The 26,278-nt window shown below is 42.3% G+C and overlaps 1 protein-coding gene across 4 annotated transcripts in view; it reads left to right on the forward strand.

Moving 5' to 3' along the window:
• Positions 1 to 26,278, forward strand: part of ZMIZ1 (zinc finger MIZ-type containing 1) — a 525,799-nt gene that overhangs the window by 170,026 nt on the left and 329,495 nt on the right. For all 4 annotated transcript variants that reach the window (XM_045023882.1, XM_045023878.1, XM_045023879.1 and 1 more), the window contains exon 4: positions 19,461 to 19,540. The gene's annotated coding sequence lies outside the window, so the exon portion shown is untranslated. The remainder of the gene's footprint in view (positions 1 to 19,460; positions 19,541 to 26,278) is intronic.

The following is a 26,278-nucleotide window of genomic DNA, read 5'->3' on the forward strand; positions in this document are numbered from 1 at the left end:
ACTCTCAGGCACAGTGCTCATGACTGAGGACGAGTCCTGGCTTCACCATCTTTGTCCCTTTCCCACTGCCAGCCTCAAAGTACTTTTTATGATTCCCTGCTTTAACAAGAACCTCTGCATCTGCTTCTATACTGCTCCAATCGTGGAATGCCCCTCATAAGCTAGTCTGCCAGGGAGCTACCCTCTGCTCCATCCAGAACCAGTGCATTGTCAGTAAGAAACTAACCAGGTGATCATAGCAGTCTTGGGCATTTGGGGATAATCAGTATAGTTCAACATTAACCAAGGAAAAGAAAAGTGAAGAAATACAGTGTAGCAAGAACACTACCAATTAGCTAATGTAGCGTGGTACCCCCTTTGCATGTCACTTGTATGTTTCCTTTTTCCCCTTACTGTTGGTCTTTGTCAGAGGCTGTGACTTGGAGATCGTCTACCATAGCATTTTGTGAGTGCTGCCAAAAACAAATAATAAATAGTTGTTTGCAGGATAGACCTTTAATAAGTGGAGCTGGGGAAGAATCAGATTTCTATCCATTGTGAGACTAATGAGCGAAGTTCTAGCTTTATTTTAGCCTAAACAACTTTTTATACAATTCATTATGACTTGTTTTTATGAAAGGTATTTTCCAGGTGTGCAACCTGTGGCCCATCAGGGTAATCTGATTGCAGACCGCGAGACATTTTGCTGACATCCACAGGCATAGCTCCCCGCAGCTCCCAGTGGCTGCGGTTCGCCGTTCCCAGCCAATGGGAGCTGCCCACCACTGGTCTAATGGCTTGAGCACAGATCTGGGAGCCAGGAACACATTCTAAACATCTCTGTGGATCTGGACAAATCATGCAACCTCTTCATGCCAAGTTTAGTGCTGCTGTGACTACAAGTCTGTTGAATTGCATCATATTATGCCAGTCACGAATGTGTTCCTTTTTATTACATATATTACCCATCTGTAAAATGGGGATGATCATATGTATCCACTGCCTCTCAGTGGGATCTGTGAGGATTAGTTATGTCTCTATAGCACTGTATAGGTGGTAAGTTTTATTACAAAGGACAAAATTGTGCAATTACGCCAGAGGAGCAGAGAGCTGCGGGTGTCTTGTTACACTTACATAGCAGAACAGCTGCCTGATGAGCTTCTCTGACCTGTGCAGTTAAACCAGATTTCAGCACAGTTGTCTCATTTATGGGCCAATCTGATTTCTGATGTCAGGATGTCTTATTTTCTAAGGGGTGGCTTAAGTGTAACCAGCAGCCATTCAGGCTGTGGCTACACTTAGCACTTCAAAGCGCTGCCGCGGTAGCGCTGCCGCAGCAGCGCTTTGAAGCGCTAAGTGTAGTCAAAGCGCCAGCGCTGGGAGAGAGCTCTCCCAGCGCTGTCCGTACTCCACCTCCCTGTGGGGAATAACGTACAGCGCTGGGAGCCGCGCTCCCAGCGCTGGGGCTTTGACCACACTGGCGCTTTGCAGCGCCGCAATTTGCAGCGCTGGAGAAGGGTGTGTTTTCACACCCTGTGTGGTTTGCACTTTTCTTTCATTCTCCAATACCTTTCTTGGACACTGTGAATGAATTGCACTTGTACTTGCCAGAAGTCTTTCTTTTTGGCAGTGCAAGTCTTGGTGCTCCATTCATCCATTTTTCCCACAGCAGTCTTTGTTCTTTTTGTCCACATCAACCTCTATGCGTGGAATGCACTTCCAAATAAGTCAAGCCACTATGGCCTCGCTTTGCTCAAATCCCTCCTAAAGACTCAGTTCTTTCATGATGCCAACAAGAAATAAATCAATAATAATAATCCTGTTTATTCTCTTTTATGGGCTTCCCAGTGCATCTTGTCTATTCTTGAGTCTGTCTTATTTATATTGCAAGCTCTTTGGTAGAAGGCCCGGCTGGATTTTTTTCTCTCTCGTACAGTGCCGAGCACACTATCAATGCTCAAACAGTGATTAATAGGATTATCTCCTCCTGGAGCACTGTACCTCACTTTATCTGGATACTTGGGGGCACTTCGTTTAAAGGTATCCTAATTCATTCAGAATGTTGTTAAGAATGTAAGGCAGTACGAATTCCCCTTCAATGACCTCAAGGTATGCTCTAAGGCCCTTGAGAGGTTAAGTTGCAGTGACTGCTGAAGTTAATGAGAATGAGTGATAAGAAAGAGGATTTACTTGTATTTCTATTAGGATCTATTAACAAGAATTTAATCAAGTGAGATCAAAATGTTATCACCTTGTGAGGGTCATTGTCAGCAAATGTAACAACAATGGTGATTATTTTAGTTCTTTGCCTGGGGGAAAATTGGACATAAGAATATCATTTCAGACTTGTGCAGTGTTTTTAATTGCATGACTCTCATTCATTTTAAAGTGACGTTATTAAGTAGTTTAGGACTCTGTTGATTCACGTGCTGTATCTGAGGTGCCCAGCTTGTGACTCCATGAAGGAGCCTGATTTTCAAAAGCAGGCTGCGCCCTGTACTTTCTGAAAGCCAGGCGTCTTCAGTGCGTCTCAATTTGGGCACTAAAAGTCATTAGTCACTTCTGAAAATTTAAGGTATACTTTAGTGTAAATGTTCCTACCAGACATGAACAACATCGTAATAACATGAGAACCGGGTGATGAAATTGGTGAGAAACTGATCTGATTAGTGTCATTGTGCAGTCTTAGTGAAATGCAGCACAGATGATGAACACGTCATTAGAATTTTTAAAAATGTTCACTTGAATGTAAGGTTTAAAATATATAAAATCCTTATTTACGACCTGATCCAGCCAATATATACTAGTAGGCAATGCTATTTGCGTTTGTTTTATATGTATTTAAATGTTGGCAGGATCAGGCCCTGAGGAGGTTAGTAATAAATGATTTTTATCTTGATGATGTCCTATTTAATGGGAGTTACTGCTTGTGGCTAAAACATTGTGCGCCACTTAGAAAATGTGCTCGTGTTGCTTCAGTTTTCAGCCCTGGGATTAACATTGTGTATCTAAATCTCCCACAGATTGACCTGGAAATGTACCCCGTAGTTATGTAAGAATAACATATTACAGATTGAGGAGGGGAGCATTTATCTCCACTGATAAAGAATAGACCCACATCTCATCCGTATGAAAGCCATGATTTATGGTCTTTATCTGCCTTGTGAGGATTAAACTGTTTAGCCTGCTATTTGTTTTGTGTACTTAATTTGTACTTGTTTTATATGTATTAAAAATCTCTTTTTTTGAGTATTTTGTAGCTCTGAAAAGAAGGGGAGAAGCTTCCCCAAAACGTATTTTGTTAAATAGTTAATGCTGAAACAATATTTTAAAAGAAGAAATGGAGAAAATGTACTAATTATTTCTCCTCCTTGATATGAAGGAGATTCTTGTTTAGTTTCAGATCTTAAATATTATGAACACTTAAACACCTGGTCTGAAATCAGTGGGAGTCTTTGCACTGATTTCAATGAGATTTTGAGGGAAATAAGTGATAAGAGCAGATGGCCGCCACCAGAGGCAGCGGGTCATGGCGGCATTCTACACAGCTGGAGACAGATGAGGGTGGGAGGCTACCAAAGAGAAGAGGAATAGGAGGAATTCCACACAGACAGAAGTTTCAAATCTATACCAGGGCATCAACATGGAAACTATGGAAGATTCCTTTCAAGATCAAGTAGGTCTAAGGGAACGAAGAGATATACAGGGCACACGTGTGGATGACAGGTTAGGCTAATCTGTAAGAAAATCAAGCTTGTGTGCAAAGAGTTATCCAGCTGTCCGAGGAAGACAGACAATTCTTGTTGGAGATTCAGTATTCAGAAGAACTGAAAGAACATTTTGCAAGGAACAGGCCGATTACAGGACAGTGTGCTGCCTTCTTGGAGCCAAGACAAGAGATGTCACTCCAAGACGGTATAGGCTTCTGAAATCGATGGGCAAGGATCCATTGGTGATGGTTCATATCGGCACTAATGACACTGTGTTGCAGGATATCTCATAGACAGTAGATGGCTTCAGGGAATTCAGAAGCGTGCTGAAGAAAAAGAATGTCGAAGCAATCTTCTCTGACATACTTCCTGTCCCACAAGCAAAGGAAGACAGAAGGTGGTAGATTGTGGATGTGAACTGCTGGATAGGTAAATGGCATAGGGTGGAAGGTTTTGGTTTTGCAGAACCCTGGCCCATCTTCTGTTGGGAAAGGGTTGAATAGTTTGGATGGCATCCACCTCCATACAAGGGCGACCAATCTCTTTGGGAGTAGGCTGGCTACAGTAGTCAGGAGTGGGTTAAACTAAGAACCAAACGGGAGGGTAAAAAGAGGAAAGATATGAACACTCAGTACAACATCAAGATGTTGAGAACTAAATGAATCAAGGAACCAAAACATATGAAGAGGAGAAATTCTTGAATTGCCTATATGCTAGGAGCCTAGGTAACAAACAAGAGGAATTGGAATTGCTCATTTATGAGCATAGTTTCAGTCTAGTTGGTATTACTGAAACCTGGTGGGATGATTTGCATGAGTAGAATATTAAAGTCAATGGTTATAATCTATTTAGGAAGGATCAAGTGGGAAAAGGGGAGAGCGAATGGCACTTTGTCAAAAATAGCATTACCTTTTTCCAAGTCACTGATGACTCAGAAGAAAAGGATCTTGAATGCTTATGGATCATTGTCCTAACAACTAAAACACTGAGGTGTTCCTGCAGAGGGTATATGATGAGGGGAGTGGTAGGAGGAAGTGGCAATGTATCCTCATATTTTGGTTTGATCACGTGGTTTCTTTATGCCTTTCCATCATTGCCATTTACTGATCTTGATGGTATTCCAGGCAAGTACAGTAGGCTTCCTCTGATGTAGTCAGGTCCCCTGGAGATTCGGAGCAGTATGATCTGCATGACTGGGCCTTCCTTCAGACCCCATTCGTAGCTTGGCGATCGTGGATAGTGACTCTTAGATCTAAGCTTGAGGCTTCAGTCAGTTGGGAAGGATGGGGAAGGGCTGATGCAACGGTTTATGGTTTTGGAGCTCTTAGTGCAGGATCACTTCTTGCCTCAATATGACTTAAGTATCTCAGGGTTTTTGGTAGCAATGAAAATTTTTATTCTTTTCAAAGCCAAACCGTATTATTGATACATTGTATCAGTCTTTATTTCTAAATGCTATATTCTATATTTTTTTTCAAATGTGTATACCCGTTACATACAAAAACCTAGATTCTGAGAGATCTGAAGATGTATATCAAACAGACAAACAAAACTTGCTAGTTCAAAATGTCTTGTTTATATGGAGACATGAAGGCATCTTGTCCAAGTGTATTTAGTGTCCTGTGAACCGGCATTCTGGGCCACAGTTTTGTGTGTTTGTGCCAGTTCAATGTCATGTGTCAGTAATTTTGCGGTAGACTGGCAGAGTCTCTGGGTTGAAACCAAATGTCGGTGGTTGGCAGGCTTGGCAGCCAGAATGTCTAATTGCAGCAGGGTATAAAGAACCCTTGTGCACTCTGACAGCACCATGGAAAATTTAGACTGCAAAGAAGTGAGATTATAAACGTGAAACTTTGTTCAAACCTTTTCCCCCCTCCCTTTAGCGTAATGAAATTGGATTTGTTTTTGAAATACGTTAAATATGGGGTGTCCCTGCCTTAATGAAACCTGATCCCTGTAATGTTTTACAGAAGACCTTGATGTTTTAGTTTTTGGGCTAAGTAGAGTTTTGGGTGACTTAGCCACCAGCGTTATTTTTAGAAAAACAGTGCCTTATCTCTCCAATGTTTTCATAAAGTTAACAGTTTAATAGATGATCATTAAGTAATTTTATCTAGGGGAAAACAGTGCTGTTTTCTCTCAGGTTTGAGGTAAAATAAGGGATCAAATTAATCATTCATTTTCAGGTGCCCAGGATGCAGTATAGAATTGGCTCCGTTTGCACCACAGTGCCATATGTGAAGAAGCAGCCAGCTCAATTATTGCATCGTGCTCATTAATAGCTTCCCTTCCCCCCCCCCCCTTGTATTGAGGCTAATGGTAATCGCTTGCAGAGACCAAAAAGTACAGTGCCTGTGTGCTTTTTTTGAACATTTCCCTCTTGGGCAGATGCTTCTATTATTAAAAGAAGACAGTCCCAGGAATGGAGGCAAAGGAAAGCCATCTGTATGTAGGGTTTATTTACCATATTCTGTGTTGACGCCATACTTACGGTAAAAAACTTACTATCAACAAAAAGCCAGATGATCAATTTGTGTAAATGGTTGTAGCGCCATTGACCTCAGTGGAATGACAGCACTTTGTACCAGCTGAAAATCTGACCTACAGAGTTTATTTAAGTCTTATCGTTTATGTTCTATCTGTCTGGTTTCAGAGCTAATCATTTATGCAATAGAATTATGAATTCCTTCTTTTGTTTTCAGTCATCTTTTTGAAAAAGCAGCAACATACCTAGTAAAACCCCAATATTGATGTGCAGCAATAACTGACATACAAATGCTTCATACTTATGGAGCGGTGAAGAATAAAATGACGATGTGAAAATTTCTTTAGTCAAATTTTGACTAAACAACAATGAAAGAGTGCCCCTCTGCACTGTGGGAAACCTTGGTAATATTTTAAAAATAGACGAATAAACAGATCCGTCAGTGACCCCAGATCAGATCAAATAACTCAGGGGCAAGACACACGCACACAACCAAAAAGGTTGACTTCCTCACACCACTGCTACCCCCCAAAGGACATCTGATCTTGGAGGGACATCACTGTGCTGTGTTGGATACAAATCATACTAGTTTTATCTCTTTGCTACGTAAAAAGGAAAAAATATGTAAATATTACCAAAGGTCAGGTAGTTTTTGTCCAAGTAATACACTGCTCATGGCTTTAAAAATGATGCCTGTTTATGATTCTGCCATCTGCAGGAGCAGCAGCCTATCATAAAGTTACTGTATTGATCTGTCACTAGGGCTGTCTTGTCTGCCAAATGAAAGATGGCTTAAACTCATAACCCGGGCCAGCAGTTTTCTTATTGTGAGCCAGACAAAAATGCCATTGATCTTCTTTGCTGAAGTGTTCTTTTCACAGCTTGCCAGCACAAACACTCTGTTGTCCTTAGTCAGGGCTAATTAGCTAATAATTTAATGCAACTGAGACAGCAGTCTTAGTTTAATTCAGCAGTGAAAGGATATGCAGTAACTTTTAAACGACGAGGTACCTTCTTTAAAGCTTGGCCACGTTAACAGGACTTGTCTCAACTTTTACACTCTCACTTTAGTTTTGATTTCCTCGATGCTCAAGAATAATGTACTTGTTACAGTGGTTAAGATGGGTTGTCAGTTTGTTTTATAGAAAAAACAAAAGACAGATGGGAGATTGGTATCTCTATCCTTGAGTTCTTGGTTACTAAGTAACACTTGAGCCTTATGATCACTTAGTGAAATAAATATTAGATTGATTTAGATTGGTCATGAAAACCCAGTGATCTGTAAGCCACAAAGCACACAGATTTAGTGATGTCCAATAAATACAGGGATTGCACCTATCTTCATCTTGTTAAAAAGATACTGTTGACTTTGTTTAAACTCTAAATTTAGGGTTTATAACCCTCTCTTGAAAATGAGGTTTGCTAACCCAGTGTGAAAATAAAGATATAACTGAATTCAAAAGTTTCTAGTGAACTTTGGGGCTGGGAGCACTGGAGGTATTCAGGCTGCCCCTCTGGATTTGCAAAACACATGTAGGCTTCACACAACACGGTGTGTATATTGAGTTTAAGTTTTTAATAATTTTCCATTTGGAGAGAGAGAGAAACTGAGATCCTGGTCCGGATCCTGAGATGCAATCAAGGAGCAGTCAGCACAGCTTTGGAGAAGGGCGAGTAAATATGGTCTAACCCCTGGTATAAATTAGAGCAGTCCAAAGGCTCTCCTAATCTACAATGGCTTCTTACAGCACCTACAGATTATCCAGGTAGAGGGACACTTGCCTTCATCTCCTATTCTGGTTGCTAGGGAGGTAGTAGTGATGGGGGATGGTTTGTAATATGGGAGCTGCTACTGGATGGCTCTGTATCACTAAGAAAACCCCCACATCTTTTCACAGGGGTGTGTGTATGTGTGTCTTTTCAAGTGTTCAGGTCTCATGGGTTTAGGCGGCATCTTTGAATGAGGGCCTGGCTCAAAACTTCCCTATCACTGGGCAGGATCTGGCCCCCTGTGTGTTTGTTTTGAGAGCATTATATAGACACCTAGTGAAAAAAAGCAAATATCACCCTTCTACAGGTGATGTAAGGGTATTCACCTGTCCCTTAATTTAAAGGAAGTTCCTTTTTTGGAGCTTAATATCCTGCATAATGTATCAAGTCAATAGAAGTGGCATTAATTATGCAGAGGGTCATATGCTGTTTTTTCTACTGTATTATTTTGCATCACAGTTAAGACTGTGTTTGCAAAGAGGGGAGCAAAGCATTCCTTAAGTTTTCTTGTATTGTTCACACTTACATTTAATGACTGTGGAGCATGGGTGGATATCCTAATTCTTGTTAAGAATGGGAGGTTAATCTATGGAGAATTTTACAGTTGCTTTAAATTTGGGGATTTAGATTATTATTTCTGAAACCACCTCAAAAATAGTCACAATTAACTATCCTGTTCTTTTGGTAAACTGCTTAGAACATATCTGTCAGATTTGGGAAACTGGTGTGCCAGTGTATGTCATTTTAACTATCTGACTATAAATAGAAATATTGTAATATATATGCAATAGTTGGCAATAATGTCCGTCCCTTAGATAAGATTATAATTGTATTTCACAATTGCCTCTCTCTGAAGATTGCAATGTTCTGATGAATTATATCACTCTAAAACTTGTGTCCTGTCTTTGCAAATTGTTTGAGCTTTTCTTAATCTGTTATAATTTCCTTTTTTAACACAGGCTAGCGAGTTGTGTTTTTTTAATAAAACAGAAAAATTAAGAATCTCTTTATAATAAAGTCTCTTCCTGAAGATTCCCAATAGCAAATGCAACTGATTTCAGGACTGCACTCCATCTGTTTAGGAAAGAAAAAAGACATTAGTAGTCCACACATGAGCAACTTATTAGTTCATTTCGTGAATGCAATACAGTGATTCAAGACTGATTTAAAATATTCATCCACAATTACTGGTGCAGCGCAGTTCAAAGTGCTGCAAATCTGTGGGTTTGACTGAGAAATTTAAGGAAAATAGCTGCAAATTGATTCTGTATGTAATTAATGAAACATTTCATTCTTATGTAAATATTTAATGCTTGGGTCTTGTTTTGCTTGTTTCCTTTCTCTCACTTATCCCTTCCAACCCCCCTTATATGTTTGTTTGCTCAGGGAGTGGGGGTGGGGAGGAATCCCCTGAATAGGGAGTATTCATTCTATGGAAATATACCTTAGCTGAGCTGTATCTTCTACTGCCAGAGCTGCTGATCTGAGGGGTCCTAAGGACTAGCAACTTCCATGGACTTTAATGAGAGTGACAAATTCTCATCACTTTTCAGGATCAGACCCTTTTTGTTGTGGAGGGAATAGACAGTGATACAGATGAACTGTTTAGGTGGGTGTGAGTAGTGGGGTGCAAGGAGGTAGCTTTTCCCCTTAAATGCCACAGCACTTTAACTGAATTTTGCCATCTTCATCAATAGCAGAGTTTAGGAAGAGCCTGTAGTTTTAACATCATCTTAATAAAATTTTTAAACCTCAAAGATCCTGAGGCTAACTTCAGATTGTCTTTCAAGTCAGTTCTGCATATTGGACACAAATTTTGCAATGTTTTCTGCTTTTAACTCCTTCTCTGTGTCGCTGATGGTTTCGAATTTCAGCGTGGGCCTGCTGACAGGGTTTGTCATGAGTGCAGGCCCTGGATCCTAGTCTAAAGCTCTCCAAATCCAAAGATCAGAAAATCAAGATCTAGGGCTACCGGTTTGGGGGTACTTGCATAACTGCTTATTTGAGTTAATCAGTGAGGAGAGCTCTTGACGATCATCTGTTGTAACTGAACAAATTGGAAGGCAGTGGGGAAAAAAAGCCCTCGAGCCTTCTGCTTCTCACCAACAAACCCCTGTATATGAAGGTTTTTCCTTTGAGGCGTGGTTGTGTGACTAGTTATTTTCTTCAGTGCTGGATTTAAGTGACATTAATCCAGTGTAAAGGGCTTGGAACTGTAGAATCAAAGTAGATAATGTGCTTGTATCTCCTTTAAGTTGTGATGCTGCAGCTTTGTACAGTGACAGAAGGAAATGGATACAGTATTGTAACTTAGAATACTTTCTGCTGTGGTGAGCCAAAGTTGCAGATGCCACACAGAAAAATGAGAAGGAAAAGGTCTTGGCTGTGCCGGTATACGTGTGAGCAATGTTTGGATGTTCTTGTGTTAAATACTCAGCTTTAGGATACAGTTTGATATCTCAAGGCTTTTACATATCTGCTAACCAGAGAGGTTAGTGTATGATATGTAGACTTTTAATGATCTATATTGGTTGGTGACAAAATTGAGTTATCAGAATTATGATTTTCTTCTGGCAGGTAGGCCTTGTTTTCGCTAATGCAGGCCTCTAGCTTACCACCTGGAACATTCTTTTCTTTTCTTTTTCTTTTCTTTTCTTTTCAAGAATGAAGGAGTTTAAACTTTCTTCAAAATGACGAAACCTCCTCATATCATTATTTGAGAGAGACTGAACTAAAACTTAAGGACCTTTTGGTCCTTCAAATAAATTCCAGATAAATAATTCACCTAAATAAAGAATCCTGTTGTTATCTGATGCAAAACTAAATCCCTCGTGCTGGCTGAAGTATTTCCCCACATGCACAAATTGCTGAAAAATTCAATGTAACCAAAATAGGGTTAGGGTTAGGGTGAAGCAAAATGAAGCAAATTTTTCCATTGATGAGCAAGTTGTTTTAAAAAAAATGAAAAATCATTTATTTCAGTCATTTCTGAAAAAACATGTTTCTTTTTTTTCAATAGTTTTAATGAAATATACTTCTCTTTCAGTCAGCTATAATAAAACACATTGGCTAACTGCACTTATATATTAAACTCTTTGGAGAGTCCACACTGTTTTGCTCTATAGTCCTTGAGTGGAGATCCCAGAGGCAAACAATTCTCTTTAAAAATGTATCCATGTGTGGCCAGGACTACTATGATAGATTTACTAGACCCAGCAAATAAAGTCTTAAATTCATTAGATGTTGGTGTTTTATATCTTTAAATTTCATTTAATCCACAATTAAAATGGCTTTAGTGTCAACTCAGTTTCTGTCCAGATTACAGAATCATCCTACGAATTGTGCATGATTGATTGTGTCTGGACTCTCACCAAGTAAATTTGTCCTTCTTGAAACATTTTGGATTTTTTTTGCCACTTTACATTAATAACCCACTAAGACATAATTGCTATGTAGAAAGCTAAAAACATACATTCTGAAGGGTAATAATTTTGATAGCAAAGTTATGCTGTTAGGGTTTCACTGGCGAGAGAAATGAATAGTTAAAAACAAGCATGTCTAATCTTGTCTCAGTGTTTACGCACCCAGTAGCGATACTGTCATTTGAGAATTAAGTTTATAGCACACATTTGGGTGGGAGGCTCATTGCTGGATGCGGCAATGATCTACTTTAGGAGAACCTGAGACATTTTCTCTCCTCCCTACCGCCTCCCAGTATTTTGGTCTTGTATATAAGTCTTGTTCATGAATACTGCTTTCTATCCTTGTTATCCTGCTCAGACCTTTTCTCTTAGCAGTAATAGCTGCTGAACTACCTGGTGATTCATCTACATCATTAGTCTTTGCTTTAAGTGTAGTTTTAAGAGACCCCTTTCTGCCTACAGGTTTTTTGGTATCCAACACATGCACCAGAAAAATCAGTTACTTCTGCTTCTCTGCAAATGTGTTCAGCGGGCAAGTGGCCATACGTAAAGAAGAATCTGATGCTCTAATAATGACAGAAGCAGAACCTTTGTGCCTACAGACCACTTCTATTGCTCTGCTAAGAGAGTGATAGTTTGTGTGTTTAGCTACAGCTGGGGGGAGGGGGGAGGAGGATTCTGTTAAATTAGAAATATGAAATAGACTAAGAACGCTTGCGGTGGAGCTGAATGGCTGGTGTTCCTGGTAACAGGATACAAAGCAGGATCTCCCATCTCAGTGGTTCAGCTCCAGCCAAGATTCATAATGACTAGAGATGGATAGGAAACATTTTTGCCACCCTGTGAAAATTTTCACAGAATTTCCGAAATTTCCCTGTTCTATATGCAACTGAGACCCTTCTATAAACAAAATAATTTTTTTTTGAGAGAGAGAGAATAGCCAATAGCCCAGTGATGAAGGCACTCCCCTTGGACGTGGGGGAAACAAATGCAAGTTTTTGTTCTTCCTGGTTCTCAGCAGGGACTTGAACCTGGGTCCCCCACATCCCTTGAGTGCCCTAACCACCATGCTGTCAGCTATTCTGGGATGTGTCTCTTTGTTTCTCAGATCTATGCCATTGAAAAATGCTGAACCCGGTCTAGTAGTGACCACTGTCTGATGCTCGTGAGTCAGTATTAGAGTGCTCTCCACACAAATGGTGCTCCACATGCACTGCACCTGACCGGGTGGTAGCTAGGGTGACCAGATGTCCCGATTTTATAGGAACAGTCCCAATTTTGGGGTCTTTTTCTTATATAGGCTCCTATTACCCTCATCCCCATCCTGATTATTCACATTTGCTGTCTGGTCACCCTCATGGTAGCCCTTTCAGGTTGGTAGTTCGTGGAGGGGTAATCTGTACATGGCATCTTGATCTGACTGAACTGCAAAGCCAGGTTGCATGGGTCATGGTCTTGGATCACTGGCCTCCAGGTCCTCAAAAAGCAGAGGGTCAGGGAACAGATTTGAAAAGCCTGCCTCTCTAATATGGGGATCTTTGCAGAACAGGCTAGGAGTGGCTGTATGCAGCAAAGGAGTCTGGGTATTTTGATGGGCTAGAGGAGGCTACTTCCATTTCTGGGAGGTACCTGGCCACATAAGACGCATGGAGAAGTCTGAGGATTTATACGCTTTCCTAAGAAAGTAACAGAATGTTAAGGTTGCACTGTTAGGCACTTAAGTCTGGAAGTTGCAAAGTTAAGCGTATATGCAGTCCAGTCCAGTTTGTGATTAGATGCTCTCTCTCAAATAATACAATCTAATGTATAAACTTCTGTACATACGTGAAACATCTTGTACAGAGCTGGTTGAAAATGGAACAAAACTGCCCACCACCCAGCCATTGAAAACCCAAATTTTTCCAGTTTAAAACCTGACAATGTTGATAAAATTAAAACATTCATCAGTTTTTTACAGGGGAAAAAAATCCTTTCTTGACCAGCTGTAATCTCTTGGTACTGCACCCACTAGTCAATCGGTTGTAGTCATTTAGGAGAAAAGTACATAGTAAGCTGTTTTTAAGCAACATGTTACAGCAGGGGTCTCAAACATGCGGCCCGCGGGCCGCATGCGGCCCGCGGAGCTCTTCCCTGTGGCCCGCGGAGCTCCCCAGGGGAGCTCCGCAGGGGCCCCCAAGAGAAAAGCGGAGGCTCCCGCCTCCGCCCCTCTCCTGGAGCCTCGGCGCATAGAGCGCCGAGTCTCCGTCCGAGCGCCTGAGCCCCGCCCCGATCCGAGCCGCGTGGGGAGGGGGCGGGGCTGGGAGCTCTGGGCTGAGCGCTGCGCTCGGCGTGGAGCTCCCAGCCCCGCCCCCTCACCACGCGGCTCTGAGCGGGACCGCCGGAGACGCGCTCGGGTAAGGGGGGGGGAAGCGGGACCCGCCGGGCCCGGGCCGGGGGAAGGGAAGCGGGACCCGCCGGGGCCGGGCGGGGGGGGGGGAAGGGAAGCGCTCAGGGCTGGGGCAGAGGATTAGGGTGCGGGGGGATGAGGGGTTCATGATGTGGGGGCGCTCAGGGCTGGGGCAGAGGATTAGGGTGTGGGGGGATGAGGGCTCTGGCTGGGGCTGAGGATTAGGGTGCAGGGTCCTAGTGCCTGCCCTCCGCCAGTACTGGCAAGGCAGGCTTCCCTTACCCTGAGCCTCTCCAACCCCAAACCCTCAGCCCCAGCCAGAGCCCTCATTCCCCCCGCACCCTAATCCTCAGCCCCAGCCCTGAGCACCCCCACATCATGAACCCCTCATCCCCCTGCACCCTAATCCTCAGCCCCAGCCAGAGCCCTCATCCCCCCGCACCCTAATCCTCTGCCCCAGCCCTGAGCGCCCCCACATCATGAACCCCTCATCCCCCCGCACCCTAATCCTCTGCCCCAGCCCTGAGCGCCCCCACATCATGAACCCCTCATCCCCCCGCACCCTAATCCTCTGCCCCAGCCCTGAGCGCCCCCACATCATGAACCCCTCATCCACAGCCCTCACCCCACACTCCAAACCTCTTCCCTAGCCCTGAGCCCCCTCGCATCATGAACCCCTCATCCACAGCCCTCACCCCACAGCCCAACCCTCTTCCCTAGCCCTGAGCCCCCTCGCATCATGAACCCCTCATCCACAGCCCTCACCCCACAGCCCAACCCTCTTCCCTAGCCCTGAGCCCCCTCGCATCATGAACCCCTCGCCCTCAGCCCCACAGCCCTCACCCCTGCACTCCCTCCTATCCCCAAACTCTGTCCCAAAGCCTGCACCCCCACCCCCTGCCGCAGCCTGGAGCCTGCATCGAGCACAGAGCCTGCATCCAGACCCCCTCCCCCACCCAAACTCCCTCCCAGAGCCTTAGGCAGTAAATCTAAGTGCGTGTTTTGTCCTTTGAGTGAGGTGCATTACTGAGTGTATATATTTATTAAAACTGCGCGCGCTTAGGGGAGGAGGTGGAGAAGAGACAGGGCAGGGGCGGGGCCTCATGGAAGGGGTGGATTGGGGGTGGGGCCAGGGGCAGCAAGGGGGCGTGTCAGTGATGCGGCCCTCGGGCCAATGCACTAGTCCTCATGCGGCCCTCGGGGTCATTTGAGTTTGAGACCCCTGTGTTACAGTGTGAACATAATACAGTGCAAATTTGATAGCATGGATAAGCCACCCAAGTGTACACCTAAGGCAGCTTCATAATCACTGCCTCATTGTGTAATCTGCACCTACAGAACCCTGTGCTGCTGTTGGAAGAGAAATTATGTAGCACATGGCTGTTGACGAAGGGTTCATTTATGCCTTTAGGGCACCAGCCCTCTGCTGGGAGGAGGGGCATACTGGTAAAGAAATAATGGATATAGAGCCGTCACTGCCCTCAGTGGGAGCTCAGGGAAAACAGGCTGCTCCCTGATGCTCACAAGCATGCAGCAGGGGTCTGTCCACAACTACAGGGAAAGAAACAGACTGTGGCCTCGTGCAGCCAGCCAGTTCTTTTGACTGATATGTGGGGTTATCTAAGCCTGTCCTCTTTTTAAGGTGTTGTACAGGGGGTACACAAAGGGAGCAGTGTTTGTGCTTTGGAGAGAGCACAGACTGATGATGTGCTGCTATACAGGGAAGCACCCGTGTGCATTTTGAAAGAAGAGTTAACGAGATTAGTTAAATAAATGGTCTTATTACATCTATGCTGTGACAAGGCTCTTTGATCTATATCCATTATTTCTTTAGCAATATGGCACTTAAAATCTGTACCACTAGTTCTTAGGCTTTTCTTCACTATAAAACTAGCAGACACTGCCCCTTTTTTTGGTGGGAGCTCTGAAGGGGCCTAAAAAATATGTAGAGAGTTTAAATGATGCTGAATATAAATTGCTACACCAAATTTTGGAGCAATAACATTGCAAAAACTTTGCAAGCCTATAGAGGGCTCAGTTAACTAACTTATAACACTGGCTGCATAATGAAGGTTATATTTGATGTTTAAACACACTATTTTTTACGTTTGTTTGTTTTCCTGAATAGTATAGTACACTTGTGAGTTAACAATCTTATTTAGGAAGCGTGTCTGTTGAATGCTTCCCCTGTAGGATACAATTATAATACTGGATACGGTGTTTATGAAGGAGGATGCAAAGCTTCTAGCACACTAAACTGTTCATTCTGGTATTAGGGGTATTCCTGACTTGAAAGGTATCATCCATTTTAATGAGAATATTAGTGGAATAGGTAATAACTCTAAAACCAGAATGAAATTTTTAGTTGCACCCACCGTAATTTAGGCCTCAGTGAGACTGTGGTTATGTGCTTAAGGCACATGTGTAAGTTTTTGCAGGTTCGGGGGCTAACTGAGGCCATTTTGGTTTGCCAGGGGTTCACTTGTTTGGTCTCTCCTGCTTTCACTTTCCCTGGGTTTTGCTTTTAGTTTTTTATACAGTCTTTCAAGAGATGGGGGTTTGACTCCTGGTCACAACTTCTCTTCTTTTTCCTTGGGCCAACGGAGTTGGGAGCTCAAGGGGACGCAATGTGATTGTTTTCCGGCTGAGGAGGAATATCTTGTGTTTCTCAGCAGTGACCTCTCCAGATGACCACGGAGCAGAGTTGCTTGGCTCTGAAAAGAAGTCTTGACCGTCCTGTGTCAAAAGGCTGGTAGCTGTGATGTCGGGCCAGTGTATGTGAGAAGGAAGGGAAAGCCTTCTTTTCTTGTGAGCAGCCTCAGTGGTTGCAGATTTTAAGATCCAACACTGGATCATGTCACTTCCCTATTTGTACCCTTTCACTGGCTTCCCTCAGCCTTCCAAGCTTTTGCTCAGCACTTCTCCGGCTAAATCACTGCTTATTTCTCTCTGCTCACCTCTTTCTTCTTCCCCCTGCACAAGTCCCTCCTGTTTAAGAGCTCCCTGTGTATCCTGCTCCCACTCTTGCCTTCAGACCTTCTTCCTTGCTCCCCTTTTGTGCTTGGAACAGGCTTTGTTCTAATCCTGCCTTAAAAAAACCCTGCTCCATAAGGCCTGACAATAAACCACCGAGGAGATGCATTTAAATGAGAAATATGTTAAACTGGCCATCGTGCATGATTTGCTCTGTGTGTGTCCTGCACAATCTCAAGCTATATTTTCCTTTCCCTTTGTTTACTCTTGCAGAATTGCTAATTACCAACCCCAAGTGTTCAAAAACCATGAATCAGGCGCCCAAAATTATGATTGGCTTAAAAGTCATTATACTTATAAAACCACGCGCTGCCACCTCACCCCATGTTTTGGGTTCTTTTTATTTGTCTTTTGTTTTTCGAGTCTTTGGGGTGTGCACTTGGGTCACGTTTCTGAACTTTTCTGCACAACGCTGGGAGCTAGAAATTGGACAGCTGCCTTTCTTTTAAAACGGAAACAGATTTTCATGTAATCACAGGATTCCAGGAGCTGAGGCTTAAAGAAAAACACCAAATATTGTCAGACTTGTGATAAAATCACAAGAGTTGGCAGACAACACTGTTGTCTCTCCATCACCCCCACAATGTTCTTAGTCTGTATGTAATGTGTTGGTTGTCTTTTCACTTATTGATCTTAGAGTGCCATTGCCTCAGAGCAGAGATTTTAGTCTTTTATAACTTGTAATGCACCACACATGCCTTTGGTACTAGAAATAATCTAATACCAAGTGCCTTGGATTTTAATGATCGAGCATTTCATAGCCAAGACTCCTTTGGGTCCCACAAACTGGTTCTTGTGCTCTCTCTGCTGGCTCTGCAGGAGCAGCAGACATGCACTGTCTTCTCCAAGCCATGATTGCACTGACAATGTTGATATGCAAACTGGAAGCTTTGTTGGGAGAGATTGTCTATGTTCGTATAACACAATTCCTCTTCATGGTGCACTGCTTATATAACTGCCTCACTGCATGTGCAGTACTTACAGGAAAGTGACAGAAGGACAGAGAGAATTTTGGGATACTGAATCAATGGGTTGGTGATAGCAAGTGTCAGCGGAGGTATAGGATATGGACAGCGCGGAAGAGATGCATTTGGGCCAGTTTTTTAAAAAAGCAATGGAGAATCCATAATGTGGGATCATTAATAATAATGATGATCAACTGTTGCATAATGCTTTTCAGCCATAGATCTGAAAGCACTTTAAAAAGGAAGATTAGTATCATCATTCCCATTTTACAGGTGGGAAAACTGAGGACGAGTGAAGTGACTTACCCAGAATCACATAGTGTGTCCGTGGCAGAACCTAAATAGAACCCAGGACTCCTGACTCCTCTGCTGGGTGAAACAAAAGTTTAACCTCTAGTAGAAAGAAGTTAAAATTGTGGGGGGAGAGGGAAGGAATTTGTGGAAGAGAACAAATACATAATGGAGTTTTAAAGAGATTATTGTCAGGAGACATAAAGATCAATTTTTCACCGATAGTGTCTGCCAAAATGCAGGCTTCCTAAAATGGTTATTTTTCACCTGGACAAGTAATCCAGCCAAATCAGTTTCTGAGGCAGAATGTGGCTTTATGACAATATACTTATTTCAGTTGAGGATGCTGTTCTTAGCAAACAATTTAATTTTTAGCTTTTTTACGTTTTGTGAATTATCTATTATCAAACTAAATGCTCCTGCAATCCAAATAGGAAGTAATTATAACTTACATTTTTTCATTATTCTACATTTATCATCTAACCCTGAATGTGAGTATTTTGCGGTGTCTGAGTTGTTCCCTAACTATCTGGCTTCAACTCCTGATAATTGATCATTAGCGGTTGCTGATGGACTGGGCACTGAAATCACGTGGGATATTTTCTGCTTCGGAAGACTGGCTTTTCATGAATGTTCTTGTAAACAAAAAATCCTTGTGTAAAAGTTAGTTGAAAATGAATAAAAAGGATTACAAACCGTATTTGTGTGTGAACGTTCTTCATTTTTCTGCCCAGTATTCTGAGTTTTAGTGCCTATTAACAAAAGCCTATAAGGATACCCTGCTTGATTGCTGAGACAGCATGTAACACCATGCTGCCAGTAAACTTTCCATTGTCCCCCCCCCCCCCCCCCCCCGCCTTACAGTATTTCTTTTAGGATTTAAACAGCATTTCCTAGAAGTCAAGGGGCCGTGCCAAAGTAATCTGTAAATTTGCTTTGTTTTGCTTCAGACAGGGTGGTGTTTTGTGGTATTTTGTCTCCTCCACCTAAGCAAAGTTCCGGGTGGTTGTTGTGTTTTTTTAAAATGACAGTTCATAACATTCAGCAAAAATTCTCCATAAAGAAAATGAAAGAGAGTTCAGCATGGCATTTAATTGAAGAAAGAATATTTACTTTTCAGGTTAATAAATCTGGATACTCACTTTAGTAGAATTCACTATCAGCTTCCCATCTTCATTTTACAGATGAGCAAACTTTGAGGTTCAAACTGATGAAGTGGTTCACCTTAGTCTCACAATGAATCAGTGGAATTGCTGGTTATAGAACCTGGGGTCCCAAATCTTAATCCTTTCCCCCCACATCTTGCTTTTTAGAACTTTTAAAGTTCCATGAGTTTTTGCAGATCTGCTCTTGCAGCTTAAATGCTGCTGCATTGTACCGATGAGGATGTGTGAGTAACACATCTATATTTCATTGTAGGAAAATGGATCGTGTTATTTGAAGGCACTGAGGAAATAGTCATCAGCTCCTGAGAGGAAGAAGGCACTTGTGGAACTCAGGTAGGAAGATTTTTATTCTCAGCTGATAAAATACATATGGGCCTCTTGTCTTTTCTAGCCAGTGCATCATGGATTATGCTTTAACCACTCATCTGGTTGCTATCAAGGTTCATCAGCTCTTTTGAGAAGTAGTTCAATTGATGCCAATGACAAAACACTGCTAGCAAAGCCCTCGGTATAAACATTCATTGGCTACCTTGGTTTAATTCTGTTGATTCTAATATACAGTACAAACAAATGACGCTTGCACTGGCCTTTCCAGCTGTAAAATAGTATGTTCTGCATGCTCCCAGTAAACATGCACTTATAATAAACAAACTAGCAGTCCCTTAGTAGAAATTAAACAGTAGTTTCAATGAAGTAGTGTTTAGTATTTATATCTAGGTGTAGTGAGGAATGAAAAGTATACAACAAGTATTCTTTTGTTTATTTGTTTTTGTCATATTTAGACATTTCCTTCAAACTTGTTCTACTCTTTGTTTGGTTCAATCTATTTTTTATAGTATTTAAAATACATAAGATGATAGGTTGTTGCATCTCTGCCTTTGGCATAGTTCCAGAGTACCTTAGTGGATTTCAAGTGTTTTTGCAGTGTGGTTCACGTTTTGTCTTATAAATCAACTGCCCTCTCACTTGCTATCATGTGGACCATTTCCACTTCAACTCTCAAGAATGTCTACATGGCACAGCATAAGTGGGGAAGTGACTTTAGGGAAATGTTTAATGTATTTTCAGTTGTTTTTAATGCAAATTAGCAGCTGGAAATAAGGAAGAGGTGTTAGTACCATGTGACCATGCAGCTTTCTGCAGCTCACCAGCCCATGGTCCAAGGATCATAATTTGAGAGCCAATGTTGAGAGGGATTGACATTAATGATCGAATAGACTTCCCTCATCTATTACTACCAATATTGCTTCCCAGCATTTCAATGATACATCTTGGTGAGGTGCAGATGATTGACCTGAAGCATTTCTTCATCAATGTTTCTTCCCAGCCTCACCTCCAAATGCCTCCTGCTCCTACCCACTGCGTATTTCAAGAACCAAATGAGAAAAAACTGTTTGACCAATATTTATACGTAGGGTGTGTATGTGTGGGGGGAGGGTATAGTGTAAATCTTGCTTCCAGCAGAAAATGCCATCCCAGTTTTGCCTCCGATAATAAGAAACATTTCTGACATGGCCACTAGAACCAGTTAGTGGTGTGTGCCTGCCATTTGCTGTATTTTTTTTACTGCAGTGCTGCCTTCCTTTTTGTGTGTTTTTTTCTTTTAAATCAAGAAAACAAATATTCACTGGTTTAGAACTAGCATTGTATGACCCGCCACTTCCCCCTTCATCATAAATGATTACTTACAAATACTGATAAAAATGGAAGGCTATTATTCAGGTTTATGCTTTTAATCATCTTTGATCACACTTAGCAGAACTTGCATGGACAAATCCATTCATTAACAGTACTAACAAAAACCAAACTGAAAAAAGGGAAGACCAAAAAAAAAAAAAAAGAGAGAGCAATTAACCAAGTCTTCACTGGAGGGAAAGACCTCTTAATTATTTATATCAAGAAATAGAATAGTGCAGAACAAGAATGCTAAAACCTTGCTTTAGAATACCCTGGGAATATTTTTGTAGCAGTGTCCTGAAAGGTTCGTTCGGGTTTGTGCCCTACATCTGAATATATGTCTAAAGACTTGACCCTTTCAGTGCAAAATCATATGATGTGTCCAGCCATGGGTTAGAGAATTCAGCCAAATAATCTTTAAAAACAACCTTGTGTATGCTGTCCTGGCCATGGATTCTGGCTTCAAAGGAAAAATTTCCTTTTTCCATTCCATGAAGAAACTCAGAGGAAAGAAGTTCCTGGCTGTGCCTTCAGATCACATGGTTTCACTGCTGTAGAGCAGGAATGTTTGCTATGGTATTTCCGGAGGCTTCACAGAAAGAGCAGCTTTTTTAATTTTTTGCCAGCACAAGGACATTACAATCTGAGAGTGCTAAGAGCTCAAATGATGAGGGTTTCTGTTATAAACTGTGCGAGTGTGTCTTAAAGTGTATGTTTTTAATTAAAGAAAAATCAGAAAAACAATGTCAGGCAATGTTTTTGTTGTTGCACATGTGTGAGAGAATAAATCAGTTGTTATTGAAATGTGATTCTTGGCAAGCTAAATATTAACGCAAACCCTTCTGTTTAGATGCTCTTAACAGTTTCTTTTGACATGTGTCATTTTAAAAGGCATTCTGGAATCTGTCTTGATAGCTGTCATCTTGCAAACTGGAGTAATGGAAACAAAAGATGATCACTCAAACAAGGTTAGAGAGAAGAGCCATTCCCTAAGTCTTGCTGTCACAGTGTAGAATCCCCAACTCAAATTAGGAGAGCTTTGAATTAGTTCTGGCTCCTGGGATCCTGCAGTTAAGATTATGCAAACCTGCTCTTTCTCATTGTAAGAAAAGCACACATTCCTTCTGAGACTCTGTAAAAAAAACCAATCCAGACTGGGCTGGAGGATGAAGTGGGAGGGCCTCAATCTTGGACAGGATGGGGCCATTCCACTCGAGTGACTGGTTAGTGGAAGCTTTATAGCCATATCGATACAGCTTTTTGCATGAGTGAGATTAGTGATGAGTGATGACATTAGAGGCGAACATACCAGTCCCATTGCAATTGCACAATATGACACCGTGGCCTTGTTTAAACTTCAAAAATATATACCTGTTCTCAAGGACTGTGTTGAAACAGCATTGCAAAATTTCATACTGTAGATGCATTTAGCCAGGGAAGAGCCATTGGCCCCGAGAACAGCAAACACAGGCTTCTTGTAGAGGAAGTAATCTTCCTCCTGTTAAAAAGGAGTTCTCTGGACTTCTCTGAAAAACTCTCCGTCTTATTTTAATCTCTCATTAATGCTGTTTGGACAATGGTAAGTATAATCCATGAAAAATGGAAAGAAATGAAAAAACTTGGTTAAAATATTGCTGAAATTGTCAGAGGTTTTTTTTGTTTGGAAAAAAATTAATTTATAAAAACCTAACTTTTTCAGGTTTTCATTAAAATTAGAAAATTTTGAACAATTCTGTGAAAATACTCACCTTTAAAAATGGAAGGCCATTTTTCATGAACAAAAAATGCTTTTGACATGCTCCTTTAAATTTTAATGTGGTAACTTCTAGAGGCCCCAGCAGAGGTCTGGGACACCTTGTGCTAGACGCTACACATAGTAAGACTCAGTCCTGGTCTTGGAGATCATACACTCGAAAGAGACAAGACAGAGAAAGGGCAGAGAAAAGAAATAGAATTACCCTTATGTCATGGTTGTGGAACTGAGGCAAGGAGAGATTAAGTGATTTGCATGAGGTCAAAGAGGAAGTCTGTAGGTGAGTCTAAAATTGAGCCTAGAGCTCCTGCATCCCAGACCAGCTCATTAACCACAAACCATTCTTCTCTTTTAAGCTTTTCTTCAGCAGTTCGTCTTGTGAATGGATATTCCTATTGAATGAGACTATCTTGGTCTGCAAATGCAGTCTCAGTGGCTTTATTGAAACCGGAATATTTTCCTGTTCCAGTAAACTCTGGGATATTGATCACACCAGGTGCCACCTTTCTGTCTCAGCTATTAGCATTGAACTCCTGTGACTTGTGTCCAGGGTCTGTTGGGAAAGTCTGACAGAAGGGAGTAAAGGATACTGAGTGGAGAAGAACCTTACATGGGGAAGAGGGGGAGACGCAATCTTCCGGTTGGCAGGTGAGAAAACAATAAAACCCCAGGACAATAATGGATGACAAAGAAAGGAGGAGAGTAGCAAAGGACAAGAAGAAGTAGGAGCTGTGAGGGAGGAAAGGAATGGAAGAGATTAAGAAAAAAAAAAAGCAAGGCTCATAGAAGGAAAATATTACATGAAAGGAAAGGCAGGAGCCAGTAACCTGTCTAGGGAGAAGTAAATGTACCAAACCATGGGTCTCAAGGCTGCAGCGGGTGTGGGTGGGAAGTAACAGCAGTTCTGGGTTTTGGAACTTGAAATGGAGGTCACATGCTATTCGTATTTTCTTCCATTATTTTCCTCAAGACCAAATGGAAGTACACACAGCTCTACCTCTTATAATTCTACCTCGGCGAATAGGGTTTTACTAGGTCTTCCTGCAGCATGCATCATTGGATGAGTTGAATTGTTAAGGCGAGCCTTAAGCGTTAAGGGATCATGTGATAACGTCAGTGATCAAAAAAGAGACCCAAATAAACATGTACATCAGGGATCGGCAACCTTTGGCCTGCGGCCTGCCAGGGTAAGCACCCCGGTGGGCCAGGTCGGTTTGTTTACCTGGCGCGTCCGCAGGTTCAGCCAATCGCGGCTCCCACTGGCCGTGGTTTGCCGCTCCAGGCCAATGAGGGCGGCGGGCAGCACATCCCTCGACCTGTGCTGCTTCCCACAGCCCCCATTGGCCTGGAGTAGCGAACCGCAGTCAGCGGGAGCTGCGATCGGCCAAACCTGTGGATGCGGCAGGTAAAGAAATGGCCCAGCCCACCAGGGTGCTTATCCTGGCGGGCCGCGGGCCAAAGGTTGCCGATCCCTGATGTACATATTCAGTGTTAGAGAGCAGTTAGAAAATCCCACATCACTCTGGCCTTCTGAGAGGCTATTTTTAGCCATAGTATGCTGGTCAGATCTGTGGGTGTTCGGAAAGATCTACAGGCATACTAGAGGGCTTGGGTCAAATACTCTTCCTTGATAAGCAGATGTTTCTTATCTCTCCTCCTCTTTACCATCAAGAGGTCACCACAGCAGATGTGTTTAACTGTTCCTGTAGATTGGTCCCTGAAAAGCAATCGACATATTCAGGAAATGGAAATGGTCCAGGAATGCCTTTAGATCAGAAGAGTTCTCTCCACACTCAGTGCAGGCTGCATGTTATATTCAGTGACTTTTCGGCCTCTGTTGGGTACTTTAGCCTGGTTTGGAGGAAACTATAGGGCTCGTTACACTTACTATGAAGGCTTTATCCTCTAGCAGCTGTATCATGGTTGTGAGGATAAAGAAACTGGATGCCATATTTTACAGCACACCACTAACTAGTCCTGCTCTGCTTTTCCTGAGTGTAGCTTGGAATGAAGGAAGGAAAGTCTCCTTGCCTGGGAAGAGACTATAGTTCCCCTTTGGAAGGGGAACGTGGCATACAATGCAATCTCAGTGAATTAATCTGCATCTTAACCTCCAAGAATTGATATTCAGTTTTACTCCAAAGCTCTTGATTGGCCTGTAAAAACTCATGCCTAGTTTGTCCTTTTGGGACATCTCAAGAAAGAGACAGTGTCTGTAGGTTTGTCGTGACCGAAGAAATAGAAGCCAACAACAGGCAGATTTGCAGGTCAGAAAGCGATGCACTTCCTGTAAAGTGAAGAGCAGTTTGCACCTGTGCTATGTATTCCCTTTGTACAAAGTGACTATTTTGGAAGTGCTCTCTCGCGTTCATTAAATTTTGTAAGTTTAGACAGGGTGCAGCAAGTGCTACCTTGGGCAGCAGTGTTAGCACTGTCTGGTTCCTTAGCCTACCATGCTTCAGGGTTTGAAACCCATAAGTTTGGGTTGATGCCTGCACTGAACCTAAAAATGGTTAGGTTTTTTAATGCTGTATTTTTTTGGTGGGGGTCTTATCAACCTGTTGCAAGACTACTCACTTGACACTAGGGGAGTTTCATTTAGGGATTAGAAGTGTACACTGTAGTTTTCCTTCATACCCCTAAGGATTTTCAGTTGAGGAATCCAGAGCAAACTACTGTGTCCTGAGTCATAAAAATCATATGAAGGTTATTGGTTGTCTCTGTTGGGATGGCATAGACTAGAATGGGAATACCCATCGGCCTGTGACTAGAGAAGCCAAGTGACAGAAAAACAATGTACAGGTAAAATGACTCCTTAAATAACATTAGTTTTTTACATGTGAAACAAATAGTGTCTTAACCAGGTTAAATATAAGTGTGCCAGATTTTTAAGCATATATACCTCTACCTCGATATAACGCTGTCCTCGGGAGCCAAAAAATCTTACCGTGTTTATAGGTGAAACTGTGTTATATTGAACTTGCTTTGATCCACCGGAGTGCACAGCCCCCTACCCCCCGCCCCCCGGAGCACTGCTTTACCGCGTTATATCCGAATTCGTGTTATATCGGGTCGCGTTATATCGAGGGAGAGGTGTATTTCCTTCAAAAGAAAAGTTGATACAGAGGAGAAATGAACACAGATAAATATAGAGAAATACCCAACTAACTCTGTATTGGATAGAACTGAATAAACCTTTATTAACCTTATACTTGAGTTGTCTTCAAGGCTGTCACATGTAACACACTGGTAAATGCCCAACTGGAATAAAAGACACTAACATTGTATGAGAGTTTTATTTCCTGGAGGTAAAATGTCTTAGTGCTTTCCCTTGTCTCTTAGTTTATCTTGCCATTATCTGAGAACTCCAAAGGGAGTCTCTGCAGCTCATTTTTTTAAACGGAAGTTTATTTTTGGGAGGCTATTTTTCATGCACAGACTTAGCCATCCAAAGTCATCTTAAGCCCTCTAAGCCTTTGTAAGGAAATCTTGTATATGGTAGACCAAAGGGACTCTGAGGGCTTGGCTACACTTACAAATTTGCAGCGCTGCAGCAGGGTGTGAAAACACACCCTCTCCAGCGCTGCAAATTGCGGCGCTGCAAAGCGCCAGTGTGGTCAAAGCCCCAGCGCTGGGAGCGC

This window comes from Mauremys mutica, chromosome 7 (assembly GCF_020497125.1).
Source record: "Mauremys mutica isolate MM-2020 ecotype Southern chromosome 7, ASM2049712v1, whole genome shotgun sequence".
Lineage (NCBI taxonomy): Eukaryota > Metazoa > Chordata > Testudines > Geoemydidae > Mauremys > Mauremys mutica.